This window comes from Triturus cristatus, chromosome 7, assembly GCF_964204655.1.
Source record: "Triturus cristatus chromosome 7, aTriCri1.1, whole genome shotgun sequence".
Classification (NCBI taxonomy): Eukaryota; Metazoa; Chordata; class Amphibia; order Caudata; family Salamandridae; genus Triturus; species Triturus cristatus.
Genome location: NC_140590.1, coordinates 1457510843 through 1457527385, shown reverse-complemented (window position 1 = coordinate 1457527385; position 16543 = coordinate 1457510843). Strand labels below are relative to the sequence as shown.

Here is a 16543-nt window from a genome sequence, read left to right as displayed (position 1 = left end):
CCACTAGTTGACATCTTGTCAGGAAAAAACACTAAACGCACCACTGCTAGATTGGCCAGGTTATCGACCAAACTGCTAGAATTTACATTTATGGTAGAGTATATTCCTGGAGGGAGAAATAGCAGAGCGGATTGTTTGTCTAGGTTGCCCATTTGTGATACAGAGGAGCAAGATTGGGAAACTGATGTAGAGGAATGTTTTGTAGCATGTGTCAATCGAGACATTCCCTCATTTGCAGAGGAGGACTGGGTTATTGAAGTCAATAAAGATGCTGTACTCAGTGAAGTAGTCTCATTGATCAAAAGAGGTTGGCCAAAGGAGAAGCTTCTTGCTCCGGAACTTCAAATGTTTTGGAAGGTCAACAGTGAACTGTCCCTAGAAGGTGGAAAAGTTGTGAGAAGTGACAAACTTGTACCTCCCTCGTGTTACCGAGAAAAAATCATTTTGGCTGCTCATTCGGGTCATTTAGGAGCAACCATTACTAAAAGGAAGGTGAGGTCTGATTTTTGGTGGCCAAGGATGGACTCTCAAATTGATGAGTTGATTAAACGGTGTGTAAGGTGCAATGCTAGTGACAAGGTTTTGGTATTAGAGGGCACTGTTGATTCTCCTGTATCTCCTCCTGGGAGGGCGTGGCAGAAAATAGGCATGGATTTTCTTGGTCCTTTTCATGTTCTACCTGCCAATTCGAAATATTTCTTGGTGCTTATTGATCATTTATCAAGATGGGTTGAGGTTGAGCCCATCAATGTTCCCAATTCTGGAAGTGTTATCACTTGTCTCAATAAGATTTTTCTTAGAGAGGGTTTTCCGGAGGAAATTCTTACAGACAATGGTGTGCAATTTGTTTCAAAAGAAATGGTTGGTTTTTTACACTCTTGTGGCATTAAGCATACTAGGACTCCCCTTTATCACCCACAAAGCAATGGGAAAACTGAGAGATTCAATAGAGTTATTGTAGAATGTGTTCAAGCAGCTTTTAGATCGAAGACTTGCATTTTCAAAGCAGTGAACGATCTTGTCTGGTCGTATCGTACGTCGCCTCATGTGGCAACCAATTTTAGTCCATTTGAACTTATGAGAGGGAGGAAAGCTCCTTCGCAGGTTTATCCTTTTTGGATGGTGGAATCTTTTCATCGTGTCAGTGACATGGGGTACATGTGGGATTCTGCTAAGAAAAAATCATCAGAAGTTTGTAAGCGAATTGAACCTTTTTTGGAGAGAGATGTCCACAGTATTTGCATTGGAGATTGGGTTAGAGTAAAAAACCCGGTGTCAGTTAGGAAAGGTTTTTCTAAGTTTCTGGATTCTCAGCAGGTTGTGGACATCAGGAAGAATGCTGTTAAGTTGGCCAACGGTAATTGGTGGAATACATCTCGAGTGGCTAAGGATCCGTGTTACTTTAACAAGAATGGAGTAAATGATCTGAGAAATGATAATTGTATTAGAAGGAGCACCAGGGTTCCTACAAAGTCAAGTAGGTTACGAGATTATGTATAGAATTTTATGTATAGAATTTTGTGGTACTGTGTTTATGCTCATTCCTTTTTAATCCTTGTGCATTTTATTGTATTATTTCATTGTTACAAATTTGTTTTCATTAAAAAGGGGGGAGGTGTGGTGATGTGATACTGGGAATGACATGATGTCATGTGGAATGTTTCTGTGGGGTTCTGCTCTGGGGTTCTGTAAAGAGCAGTTGGGACTCTGTGCTGTGGCTGTGTCGGTTGGACCGGTTGGGACGGCGCTCTGTATTTACCAGTAAAAGCCATTTCTTCACTAAAAGTAACCTGGTGTCATCGAGTCATCTTTACAGAAGGTTCATGCTCTGGCACCGGCTATGGTCTGCCGCAGCACTCGAGTCCTATAGGGTGGGCCTCTGTGAATTAATGACTCCCAACTTGTGTGGACAAGATCCTGTGGTTGCGCACACTTAAGAATTTGTTACAGAAATTAGGACTAGGTGTATACTGGAGTCAACCAGACACCCTTAGAATAATAAATCCAGCCTCAAAGCTGTTAACTGGGGCACTGTTGAGACTGATTTGATAATGAACGGTAAAGGATCGCTTTCGGCTGCGTTTATGAATTTTAAACTGACACCGTCATTTGAGGCTACGATAGATGACATTGTACCCCCGCTAGCAAGGAAACTATACCTGCAGTTTAGGTATGGCTGCCTACCTGTGAATAATTTTAAAGGCTAATTGTGCAAAGTAGGAGACACGGTTGAAGGAAATTGTGCCTGTTGCCAAGGGGTACTTGAGTCACTTGAGCATGTTCTATCTTTTTGCCCCTTGTACAACCAATTTCGATCCAAATGGATAGCCCCATTGTGTAGAAACCTGGGAGTAAGTAAGTACAAGGAGGCGTATAGAATTCTGCAGACAAATACATCTCGTATGATCGTATTCTGTACAGCCAAGTTCCTAATGTCTATGTGGATCAGGCGTACCAAGTGTTCCCCTGACAGTTCCTAGGATGTGCCATACTGTATGGTTCCTGCTAAAGCTGTATCGTGGGCTTTGTACTATTTATGTGAACATTGTTCTTTTAATATCCCTCAAGAAATGTATTAAGTTTTATTGTTGTTTTAATAGTATTTTACGATGACGTTTTCCAGTACAAATAATGATGTAATTCCTATTGCTCTACTGTGCTGCTACTGACCAGGACTTTCTCCAATACATAAATGCCTTCAAAATCATTCTGTTCCAGGAAACCTGGCTGGCAGAAGCTTATCTGCAGGGATACATGTGTTTTTAAATGCCAGCAGTCAAGGGGGCATAATTCGGCCATTTGGATGGTGGCCTGGCAACCTACGTTCCAATAGCCTACACAGTCTCAGCATCCATCCCTTCTACACTCTGCCTCACCGGCCATTAATGCACTCAAAATCATCACCTCTCCTCAAATTACATCAACTGAGATTATAATCATCAATGCCTACATCCGCCAAAAATGTAGAGGCAAAAATTTGTGACAGCTGTCCTCACAGGGGATCTAAACCTTTATCTGCTGAGCTCCTCATTTGACACAGCTGTAATAGCTCAAAATGCAATCTGGGATATACTGGTGCAAGGGGGAAACACACAGGGCCGCTTGACTAACATTGGCACAGGCCTCTTGGACTGGATGATTTAAAGCAAACGAAGGGCTCTTAATGGCAGGTTTCAGGAAGAGAACCCACTGGCGGCCTCCTACTACTCCTCCTCCTCAACCTCAACCTGCACAATGATACATTATACTTTCGTATCCCCTCCATTGTTTCAACGGGTCATCTCATTCTGCCTATGAGACAAAGACGACAGTGACCATCATCCTCAGGAGACATCGCTACTAGCAATTGCACCCACAGTCAACTGATCATTGGAGACTCCAGATTTCATCTTTACAGTCAACTATAAGAGGATCAAGTTCACACAGTCAACTATAACACATCTGTCTCAGTCCGCAATGGCGCTTCGACAATCACAAAGATGTCCAACAGAAAGCGAATTAGGAAAGTGGGAGTCCTTTACTAGCAGTTTAGCGGAACCTTTTGTCATATCACTTATAGCAAAACCTCTCCAGATATCCAACGAGCTGGGGTGCTTCCCAAAGGCTCAATGGATCAAACTTAAGCAACTCAAAATAACTATAAACAGCACCCTAAGGTCCCTTCGACACAATGCAAACTTCCCCCCGACAGCAAAAGACAACACTGGAGAAGCTGAAGTGGGCCGCCAACAGATTATGAGAAGAAGAGGTCTGGGCAAAGCTGTTCGCAGCCACCAAGCACAATGACAGTGCACGATTCTGGGGGATGATCAATAGGCTAACACACCCATCACATGGAGGAGTCACCTCATATATCCGAAAACACTGCACAGCAAAATCCACAAGCTTGGAAACCAGCAAGATACTAACAAATACCCCCCTCAACATCTCCTCAAAGAAAAGCAACAACCCCAGCACCATCACTTCAGCCATCAAAACGGACCAAGGTACTCCCATAGATCACCCAGAATGGACCCAATTAGTCGGCAAATCTGTAAAGGCAGGAGAGAAGGGGCTTCGGGCCCCAACAACATCCCCCCTGCAAACTGACATACAAAAGCAGGGAAAAGCCAGTGCCAAAAAACGAATGCTTCGTTGCCATATTGACATCAAGGCAAAATAATTTGCAGGGACAGAACTTTCGACATGGGAAACTGAAAAGGTAGAGCTTGGGAAGCTCTTGCACTGCAGCTGAGACTGTCAGATGCAGAATCAGATGGGGACCCTGAAGCAGAAAGGTAAATAACCCTCACAAGATCCCGCTCGAGAGCACTACCCACGATACGCTGACATGTTCACGGACCTCTCTGAGATCCAAAATAGCCGATGTCAGTATCCAGGATACACTAGCTAATGATTCACAGCAGATAGGCATTCATTGCACAGCACTTACGGTCTTAGAAACACATGTCACGGAGTCACGTCTGGAGGGGGGGGGGGGGGGGAGACAGGAAGTTGAGTTACTTCAGTGGGTGGGGGGGAAAGGCAACTGTGGCTTCTAAATAAATTATGGTTCTTCATAACCCACCGCGATGTGTATTATAATGTGTGAACAGACATAGGAGATTTGCTGTTAGGATTGAGTTCAGATGGGGCGAGTTACCTTATGGACATTTGGGAACCCGTGCGAGACAGCCCCAATGCATCTGCTGTACTATAAATGGAAAATTATATGATGATGTGCTCCTAAAACAAGGAACCTATACATTTGTATAATCACATTGCCTGTTTGTTCCACCTGCTTAAAAAACAAAAAAATGGGAAACTGAAAAGGCAATGACACTACTCATCCAAACAGGGTTCTCAAAAACTTCCGGCATAACAACCAAGATCTTGCTCCATGTCACTTCTTATAGAAGAGGCGAAAGCTTCAAAACAACATCCCTTCACCTATGCTTTGACTTTGGGCAGATTTCGACCATGTGGAGCGAGCCAGGCTCTGGACTAAGCTGGTACGTTGGGCGATTCACCAGGCTCTGCTGGACCTGCCAATTGCTCTCCACATGGACACATGGGTGCAGGTGAAGCTTGGAGTAGGAGCACACCTCTCAAGGCGAATACCAACAAGCAAAGGGTGGAAGCAGGGGAGCTTCTTGGCTCCCCCACCCTATTTAGCCTTTTTCTGGCTGACCTGATGCAGGCAGTCAATGCTTGTAACTCCCATGCCCCGCTGCTAGGGGTTTTGGCACTGTCAAGCTTCCTCTATGCCGACGATATGTTGTTTTTCTCAGCCACACCCAGGTAGGCCTACAGCATTTCCCTAATACAACACAGGAATTCTCTGATGAAAATGGATTGAACATCAATTTTGACAAGACATGCACTATGATGATCAGTAACAGAAAAAAAACAATTGGTCTTGTATTGGGGCAAAACACGTATCCAAACAACAGAACATAAATATCTAGGGTTGATAGTCGATAAAAAATGGTACATTTCTGCATCAGAGGGAGGTGATCAAAAGGCTAAACCTATCCCCCCTCCTCCGGACAGTACAAGCCAAACTATATCAGAAATAACATACAGCAGCGAAATCCAGAGAGACAGGGATGCTGCTAAAATTCTGGGCAGTACCCTAGTGAAAGTATACAGAACGATCTTCAGCTTGCCAAAGTATACCTCACCAGCAGAGATCAGGCTGAAGTTCGGATTGCAAAAACAATCCTTGGCGAGCCGCTTGTGTGAGGCACAGATACGGAAGATCTGCCGCACTTGCCTAGAGCGGTTGCAAGAAAGGAGACCGTTGTTAAAAGCTCTCTTCAACTAAAGAGGTATCCGCTTGCGGAGACAGGCAGTGTTGGGCTGCTTTGCCCCTGATGATACACAGCTGAACTGTCGATTAGTAAAATTCCTTGCACTGGTGCATAAGAAAACGCCAAAATGCCTAAAATGAGACATTAAGGCACCATGATTATAATTCTTCTGGCAACCAGTCTTGGCTGCCTGCGACACTGCCCCACCACTGAAATATAAGTAGGTTTAAACCTATAATAACTGATAAAACCCCACCAAAAGGAAAATAGCCATCACCGGTGTAAAATTATATACGCTGAAAAAACACCGTCGCAACCATAAATAAGTGCTATTCAACGAAAGGAAAAGATGAGTGAAATAGTCATTCTTTCTTTCTGAATGGCCAATACATGTAAATGTTCTATACAAAGCAGCAGCAAGAAAGACTGGGCTAGCATTATTCTGTTTGAGTTTTGTTATTTAAGGATGTCACTAAAACATTGTCTCTTCTTCCTTCTGCTTTTTTCAGTTTTGTGGTCTTTGGTCTAAAGATGCAGTGTTTAGAAGCATGTTTTAGGTCTGATTTAGTTGCTTTATAAACTGTAGAGAATCAGAAAATATCAGAATCATATATGACATTTTGGCTACATTTGATTTCACTGATAGGTAAAAGGGCAGGTTTCAGAAGAATCTTTCCTAATTTTTACAATCACATTCAACCACAGACAGAGAATGGGTGAAGTCCTTTGATACATCTGCCCCCTTTTCTATCGAATCAGTATTGATTGCAAGTGAATTGCCAAACACCCCAGGCTTTAAACATTCAATACAAGGTGTAGTGACAGGTATATGTGAAAAGAATGTTGCCACCAAGCATCTGAGATAGGGGTGAAAACATGACACCAGACGTTTGGTAAACATGGAGCGCAGTGTTACTTAGGATAGGAGTGATATTGTTTGTATTTGTAGTAATTCAGCTATGTATATGAAAAAGTTGTGTAATGGCATGTCAAAATCGATACCGGAGCTGAAGTGTTCCCTGTAAAGAGATCGCTGCCACTTGCTTGATGGTATGCTGAAAGCAGCTTTACATATAAGAAATAGTCATCCAAACTGTCATTTATCTGGTGGTTCTCAGTCATTGAGGACGTGAATGCCATATTATCCATGTGGGGACCATTTACAGAATGTTTGCTTAGTGATGATGCCAAAGGAAAGAAATGTGATGATCTTTGGTCACATATTGATAGTGATGTGAAAAAAAGAACAGACTACTGCATGCTTAGGTTTTTACAGGAAAACTAGACTGCTGTAGTGGACTTAATCAAAATACTATAGTCTGAAAACACCCTTGTCTACCAAGTGTGCCACGTAATTGGTGTAGATGTGAAACATCTACTTGAGAGTAGGCTGGGCGACACTTTTAGTGACTTTGGCACTGCAACATGCTCCATGTTAGAATTCTTGCCACGTGGTAGCAAAGAAATGTTGAGGAGCAATTCAGGAAATTGTATTTTACAGTCTATGGGAAATGGCTTGCAATGATGAATAGAAATGTCCCTTCACAAAGCATGGAATTTGAAGATAATGAAGCCTCACTGAGGTACTCTGCACAAGTTCTAGATCCCTTCTGAATTTTCCACAGACTTTGAAAAGTACTTCTTCATTTTTGACTGCTTCAACAACTGAGGGCATATGTGCCCAATTCAACGCATATGTTGCAGAACATGTCCTAGAGAATCCTATTCTTCAGGTGCACCAGTATTGGCATTGAAAGCTAGATCATTGGCCGGAGTTAGCAAATTGTGTACTGGCTGTTTTGGCATTGCCCATCTGAAGTGCCAATGTTGAGAGGGCCTTTTCACAGATAAACGTTTGTATAGGAAGGAAAGAACAAGCGCACATGACTAAAAACGCAGTAATGAAGTATTGTATGTGCACTACAATAAGTTTGATTTGTAAAAATGTATTTGGACCTCATATACCCTGTGCACACGCTATCTATACACATGCACTATCAGTGCAGAAAGTAATCAATAATTAAAAATAAGTGAGAATTCCATAAACACCGGAAAATCACTTTGTTTTTAATGGCGCAGATATGTGTAACCACTGATAACCACTGGTTTTTTAAGGTATTGAAAAAATGAAAAAACCCCACCAGAATTTACCAAAGATAGAAATTGAAAACAGGAAAGCCTAAATATAAGCAATGGCTCCGTACTTGGAACTTTCTGTTCTCATTAACTCTCGCACCTGGCACTTTCTGCACTTGAATCCTGAGTTTTGCGGCTGGGTGGAGGCTTGTGGTTCTCAGCTAATGCAGAGCAGTTCCAATTGGTGCACTCTCAACTTTTTTTTCTTGTGAACTTTTGCACTCAGGACTTTTGGATCTTTGGCCCCAGAGTGGGGTTGCGAGCGGGGGTCTTTGCTTCTCAGCTCATGCGCAGTAGGACTAAACCGCTCTCTTGCACACAATCCCACACTTGGCCCAGTGGAAGAAGCGAGGAGGCTTGTACAATATTGTTGTTCTAACTATACCCAGGCTCCTACGATCCTGTGAGATGATCAAATCATGATTTTAGCACGCGGCCCAGCAAAAAGAGGGAGGAGGTTTAGACAATGCCGCTGTTTTAACTATACCCAGGCTCTCACAGATCTGTAGGAAGTCCAAACATTTATTTTAATTGGCTCTTTCCATGATGAACGATGTTATCTTTTAAACACCTGCATCACATTTAACTGCATGTATTTATGGTTTTATTGAATCTTTTTTCTTTTTCTGAGTTTTATATAGCGCGAACAAGACCCGAGACATCGGGTATCAGAGCGCTTTACACGAGCACCAGTTTCGATACAGAAGGACATTCATTCTTGTTAGGCACGGGGAGATTAAGTGATTTGCACAAAATCACGGGATGTTGAGCGTCGTTTCTGAGATTCAAACCTGGTTCCTCAGCTTTGAGGTCAACCGCTCTAGCCGTAAGGCTACATCCTCACCCCATCTCCCCCTTTGGGGAGAGGGGCACAACCCTATTCGGCCTAATTCTCCATACCAAGATTGAGAATTTTGAGGAGAGAGGTTAATCTCAGCTCCTGGCCCCCATAGGGGTGTGACAGGCCATGGTGGACACTCCGACTCGGCTTACTAATTTTCCCGCATGTCCTGCCACCAAAAAGTGGGTCTGGAAGGTGGGGGGGGGGGGGGGCGGGCAGGGGTGGTGAGAAGCACCTCCACCCAGGGCAGGTTTTATTTTTAACCCCATGAGGTCAGAAACCAGTCTGGTGGTGGCTGGCAGGCACTGGTCAGCCAATACACTAGAAGCTGCTTGTTTTTCAGGGGACATCTCTAAGATGCCCTCGGAGTGCATTTTATAATAAATCCATCAATTGCATCAGTGTGGCTTGATCATGCTGAGAAGTTTGATACCAAACTTCTCAGTCTTCAGTAAAGCCATCATGGAGCTGTAGAGTTTGTGTTGACAAACTCCCAGCCCAAGTACTCAAAATGGCTTCACTGCACTACGTGTCCAGGAATGGACTCAGACACTGTAGGTCTACTGCTCATGAATCTATGCCCTCACTTGTGCTATGGTGTACCCTGCCATAGGGCTGTAAGGCCTGCCAGAGGGGTAACTTACCTATGGCACCCAAGAAGGAGTGCCATGTCGACTCTGAGTTTAGTTACACCACAACACAAGTTTGCAATGGCAGTGTGTATGTGTTAGGTGTGGGGTCCTTTAGGGTGGCAAAATACATGCTGCAGCCCTAAGGGGCCCTCTCTGGTCACAAGGCCACTGGTACCTTTTACAAGGGACTTATATGTGGGCCAAAGGGAGCCAATTGTGGGAGCAATGGTACAGGTCTGGGAAAGAACACAGGCCCTGGGAACCATGATTGGCAGGGATTCAGGGCACAGTCAGAGTGCATCACATATCAGGAAAAATGTTATGGGTTGACCATGCAAAAAGGGGGCTCTTTCCTACACTAATGCAAAACCATTCACACCTACGGGACTTCAGGCCCAGAGGAACAAATTGAGAAGTATTAACTAATAGCGATTACCTATTTACTGAATCACTATTTAGTAATTTTAAGAAACCGCTAAATCTTAGGCGATTCCTTACATGAATAGCATTTTGTGATTACCAAACAGTGATCCAGTAAAAATCGCTATTTGGTAACCGCAAAATGCTTTTTTGATACAAGTGGCCAATAATTAGGGCCCAAGTAGAACTACGTGTGCTCTTTCCAGTACCACAACAGCTAATACTACGATTACAGCTACAACTCCACTTTTACTGATCCGGTCACTTCTTTCACCACTATTCTTTCAGTATACCACATCTGTGTCAACGGAAGACATTATTCCACCATACTGGCCCTGGTCATCTTTTCATAAAGTCTATGCAAAGATAAGTATAAATAAACAACTCAATGTATGTTACTCTATGACATTGACACTCTACAAACTGTACTCACTGAGTTTCAACTGGATGAGACGGACAACCAAAAACACTTGTTTCCTATGTCACTTATGAACATCAAGTTCAAATAGAATTACTGGTGTGACATCTCAAACTAAGTTGCCTAACTTCCTTAGAGCTGTCATAGGCTTTGATGTGTTACTCATTATATATTAATCAAACCAGCAGAGAGCTTTATGTGCAAGCCCACTCCAGTAAAGCTGTGTGGTGTTCATGGCTATCAGTTAAGCTACATATGTTTGTTTTGACTGTTTAGTTTTTTTCTGTAGGTGTCTGTTTTTTTGTCTTGTGTGTCCCGTTTTTTATTTCCTAAATGTTCACAAGGTGTTTTAGTACCTTTTTAGGTCTCAGCTAGCGTTACTGCGCACATGCGCAGCTCACTCGGTGAGATTTAATGAAACAGAGTACTTTTAGAAAAGGGCTTTAAGCCCCGCCCCTCTTTTCCATTGGCTGGGGTCACCGTTTATGTTAAACGGTGGCCAGTCATTGGAAAAGAGCTTTGTATGTTGCCTCCCTTCGCCTTTTTTTGACGGCCCACTTGGACGGGCTGGCCTGCTTTCCGTGCGTCGTATAAGGTTTTTATCTTACTTGGCGTGTTTATTATATTTGGTATTTTTTTCCTGTTAATTGAAGCATTGTGGCTGCTTTGCTGAGGGAGGAGCGCTTCCACATGAAGTAAATTTTCATTCATTTTTTTTGTGAACAATGCAAAACCCAGGACGCGGCACATTTCTTTCCCTTTCCCTAGTTTAGATGGTTGAGATATTTTTAAATTTTAGTGTGGGAACTGGGCGCCAAAGATCGGGGTGTTTTTTCTAGTGCCTGTATGCTGCAGCAATGGCCTCGCAGAGACCCCCTGAAATGAAAGAGGCTTGGCGTCATTTACCATGGCTTATGTGCAGTTTTCTCATCCAGGGGTAGATCTGGGGCTGTGCTGCTGACACCGCCGCTGAGCCTGGACTCTGACCGTGCTGTGAACTCGCCTGCTTGCCACAGGGTCTTCCTCCGTCCCAGAAGAGGCGCCCATTCCGTCCCTGATGCTGCTGATGTGGGTGGTGCTGCTGTTGTGAGTGCTGCTGGAGTGAGACGAGCTGCCGGTGGAGTTCACCAGGGCGATCTTGCCCACCACCCCTAGTCCCGGGTGGCTCTCGGTGGTGGCAGCGGTGGGAGAGGTTGCCCCTGCCACAGCGGTGGTGGCACTGCAGGGCAGGGGGTCGGGTGGAGCGGGGGAAGAGGTGGCAGAGGGCTGGCTTTACCTGGATTCCACCAAGGCAGAGCTGGCATTGCTGGGCGGGTAATTTTGTGCCCTCTCACTGGCACCAAAGTGGTTGGAGGCTGCCCGCCCCACGCTCAGATCCATGCCATTGTACCCATAGCCATAGCTGCAGGAATGCATGCCTGCCGGCTCCCTGTAGGGCTCGCTCACCGAGCCGGGGTCTCCATAATTGGTTATCTGGTAGTCCTGGCCATTGGAATAGCGGCCGCAAAATGAGTTTACAAAATACGAGCTAATTTGTTTTTTGATATGTGTGCTTGATTTGTGGCTCTGGGTCGTTTTGTGCGTCTATAGCACCCTTGCACAATTTATGATGAATTATGGAAATGACTAGGACATGTAGTTTCTTCTCTCCCTACGTATGCGCCCAAATATGGGGTACGGCCCGGTGTCGCATGCTTTTGTTGTCCAGTCATAAATCCTGCGTAGTGACCTCTAGAGGTAAACTCGCGCAGTGTCGGGAGGCGGCTGGGGGCGGGAGCGTGCCCGGGCGCGCCTCCTGACAAACTTTGGCTCGGGCTCTAGCGCCACCTGCTGGACACCAGGCGACTTTCTCTTTCCTCTATTTTTTTCCCTTCCCAAGCAGGGGGTTGTTGAGGGGCCACCCTTAGACTACTTGCTTGATGAAGTCGATGTTTCAACCATATCTACAGATACAGGGCTTCATCAGGACAGGTCATAATTAGCAACTGTGCATCAATGTCAGCCTGAAAAGATGGCCGAACTGGCCCACAAGAGACTAGTGAGGCAAGGCATTCAGAAGTAGGACAGCAGTAGGAACGCAAATCAAATTGAAAGGAGGTGCAACTGAATTGATCATGTTCACCTTGTTCAGAAACGGATCAGGGAAGCGAGTGGCGGGTCTTTCATGCTGAATCTCCAGAAATGCAAAACATTACAAATATTTTGTGCCTGTATTTTTGCAGCGTGAATCTTTCTGGATTCACTATGCTGTGCATTATTTCGCCATCTTGTGGTTGGGTCCGGAATCGTAGTATTTTCTCTCTTTTTTTTTCTTCCATGGCCCAGATGGGCGACGACGTCCCACCAATTGGTGTCCTTCGTGACGTCGGCGCGCTTCCTGCGGAAGCTCCCACCTTTGGTCGCCATCTTCAGATTCTTTTTCCCGCCGTTGGATCTGGATCGTTGCCGAAGAGTTCCAGAGTTTTGTAAGAGGAATCAAGCAAATCGAAGAAAATCGACGAAGAAAAGTTTTTTCAACTACACCGGACTAGGTCAGATACCCGGAGCGACGAGGGAGAAGTTTGAAGAACAAAACCTCGACGTTCGATGGAGAATGCGCTCGCAGGGGACTCCCTGAGCGCGGGGATGGACAAAACACCATTCAAGTTTTGCACCAATTGCCACCACAAGTACGCCGAGAAGGATCAGCATCCAGTCTTCAACCTCTGCCTGCCGCTCGACCACAGAAGCGAAGACTACAACGCCTGCAAGGCCCTCCGCTTGTAAACAAGCATTGAAAATGCAAAAGGTCTTGCCTTTGATTAAGTTGAAGCCATTTGCTTTGCTATACAATACCATTAGCAAAGTAAATGGCTTTAACTTAATCAAAGGCGAGACCTATTGAATTTTCAATGCTTTTTTATTTTACATATTAACCCTCTTTGTCTGCTCATCATTAGATTATGGCTCAATACAACTCACTGAAACTTGCATCACTTAATGTTAAAGGTTTGAGACATCCGACTAAATGACAATTCCTGAATATTTCAGAAGGCAAAACTTTTATTTTGTTTCACAGAAAACTCATATTCCTTAAAATGTTACCTTTGATTCCACATGACATGCTAACTCAATTTAATGTATTAATCCTTTTCTTTTAAATTGAACCTTCCGTAAGTTTCTGAAGAGAATAAAACACTATTATTAACAAATTCAAAGACAGAATTAGAGAATGCGGTTTAATCCTGTCAAATGTGCAAGACTCCTTGATGGTTTGCCAGCCGAGTTTTTCCAAGACCGTTTTAGACATTTTAGTCCCACACCTTAAATGTGTTTTGTTAATTTTGTCATCAAAAGATAAATATGGGGCTGATTAAAAATGGGAATTGATGTACTTCTATCTAAACCTGGGAAAAATAGCACAAATTTCATTAAGCAATGTGGATTGTAAAATCTATTCTAAAGTCATTATTTAACAGTTGTCAAGCAGTCAATAATTCATTGTGAATCAAACTGTTTTTGAAAGGTCATTTTTAAGGAACAGTGAGGCAACAATCAACAAGCTTTATTCGTATTAAAAAAAAACATTAAAAAAAACATTAAATCACACAGTAAATTTTTAAAAATAAATAAATGCAAAGCCACATCTGGGGCCGTATTACAGTTAGTGCCCCGGGGGCGCAACGGTAGTTGTCACCCGCTTTGCGTGCCCCCGGGGCACAAAGCGCCAGCGCCATCGGCAGGGGGCGTTCCCTCATTTGCATGGGACACGTGCAAATGAGGGAATCCCTTTGCCTCTGCGCCTGCGCCGTATTACAGATGCGAGAAGGCAAAGACGATCCCAGGAGGCGCACTGACAGTGCACCATCTAAAAGGCCTCTGCAGACCCCCCCAGACTTTCCCTTGCAGGCAGGTGCAGTCACTGACTTCACCTACCTGCAAGGGGATCTCTAATCCCCCTTCAAAGTGCAGACCGGTTGCTGCCTGCACTGTGAAAACGATGAGCATCTTTTAAGCAGATGCTCAGTTTTCCACTGAATGTGCTGCCCTGAGGTCAGCGCGAACTTGGGTTGCCCTGGGGGCAGCGTATTTATGGTAATAGGGCACATTTTCATCATTTGCCACAGGCGCACTTTTTAAAAGGTGCACAAAGTGCAAACAATGAAAATGCGCCTTTACTATAATACAACCCCTGATATTTCTCAAAGAAATACATTAATCCGTTCTTAAAAAGTTGACTGATCACAAGAAAAAACCTGGACAATACTCATCAAAGTCTATTAAACATTTTCTAAGATCATCATACTGTTGGGCGATAACATTTGTATCCTTAGCAAACTCTACAGTGATTAATTTGATGAACTAAGCTTTGAATCTTTGTACTAATGTTATTTGAAAACAATCCTGATATTTAAAAACACATTCTTCCTGTGAAGTAGCATCATATAATTCAAAATCTAAATTTGATGACGAGGGACCTGTCCCATCTATTGGTGACCATGTCCAGATACGGTTCTGCACCTGTGGTCAAACAAATACTAAGATGCTCTCAGTTAGTACCCTCGGCTAATTCCACAAACTCCCTCCTAAGGCCAAAAAAGTTTGCTTTTAGCCAACTTTTGTCCTTGTAAGTTAAATTTGGGGGATTTCAGAAAAGTGAGGATCTGCCTAATTTATTGGCTACTGGTGAATACATCAAAGCCAGGGAATTTGGAGCCCATGATCACAGGACAGGAACTATTCGATGATGTCCCTGTTTAGAGTGGCTTGCGGATTCCCCAAGATTGAACATCGTAGTAATAATGAGGCCAAATTGATATAATCCTCCACATAAGATGCTCCAAACTCCTCATGAATGGCAAAAGTTGGCACGTTTGCACACTCTGTTCTCCTCTAATTGCAGTTATCAAACATACCTGTATTCCAACACCCCAGAGCCATACATCAAAACAGGTAGACACTTTCTACTGTAAATTTCTTACAGGGGGCAAATCAGTTTGCTGCTGATGGAAGAGACCAGGTTAAATAAGAACCCCACAGAATTGGAAAACCTCACCATCCGGTTGGATAGGCACGGTCTCCAGATATCTTTGAAATCAAACGTGACACGTACGTAAGGGAATTCATGCGATTTAGAAATATGTTTTTCCTGTCGGGTGATGCTGCGGCACTTAAGATGCAAAGGACCAAAGGCCATAACGAAGGTCTACGAGAAATTAGTTTTGATACTTAATTTGGACATTTAGTCAACAAACGTGTCCGAAAAAATCTTGAGACCATTAGGGTTTCTTGCCAATAAAACAGCGTCATCAGTGAACAATAGGACAGAGACAGCTATGTTCTCAACCCTGGGCAAGTCCATGCCCTGTTAAGTCAGTGAAGCTACTAGCCCATTAATATACAATAAGAAAAGTACCAGGGCGAGGACACAACCCTGTCTCACGCCCAATGAATGCTCAATGCCTTCACCATTTATTCCATATCTGACAAAAGCTTCCAAATCACAATGGAGTACACACAGAAAAGTAACAATCTCACGATTCAACCACAGGCACAGCAAGATATCTCAAAGCTTAGAACTCACCTACAATCAAAGGCACAGGAGAGATCCATGAAGGCCAGGTAGACAGAGCAGTGCTTAGCAATTGTATATCTGCTAACCAATAAATGGAGATTGAGGCATTGCTCCAGCGTCCTTCACGGAATCCATACTGCACCCTTGAGAGGATATGATTTTCACTCATCCATGAAGTCAGGTGATTAAGTACTACTTTCCACATGACTTACGCAACCAAGCCCAAAAGCTAAATTGGCTGGCAACAGCTAGGACTATCTAAGGCGCCCTTCTTAAAAATAGGAACAATAATGGCGCAATGCCAACAATGCGGGAAACGCAGAGGCCCATGCAGCGTTGATATAGTTAGTGAACACTGGGGCCCAGAGAGCCGAGTTTGCCTTGTAAAGGTCCAGCGGAACGCCATCTGACCCTGGTACATTATTAGCTGGGACTAGCAGCCATTGCCTCAACTACTTCAGGGAGGGAGAAGACAATATTAATGGGATTGGGGGGTTAGGGGGATGTGAAAACTGTTTGACGTGCTAAAGGTAGTGGTGGGATTACAGATTTTATCAGAATTATCCACCCACTGATCTGGGCTAATGTTAGTGCTCATATATTGCTTGTTACAATTCTGTATCTTAATATCATTAACAGTGAATCAGAAAAGGCTGATATTTAGGCTTTAGCAGGCATACACCAAGGTAAACCAGGTATCGGCCGGCACTTCAGAATTCATCTTGCGCAATGCCAGTTTATAAATTCTAC

At 43.9% G+C, this 16543-nt stretch overlaps 1 protein-coding gene and 1 pseudogene across 4 annotated transcripts in view; both read right to left on the bottom strand.

The window, feature by feature from the left end:
* The window catches only part of SGK2 (serum/glucocorticoid regulated kinase 2), a 396404-nt gene that overhangs the window by 148257 nt on the left and 231604 nt on the right, over window positions 1–16543 (bottom strand). The window lies entirely within an intron of this gene.
* On the bottom strand, window positions 11138–15415 carry LOC146812195 (homeobox protein Hox-A5 pseudogene; annotated as a pseudogene).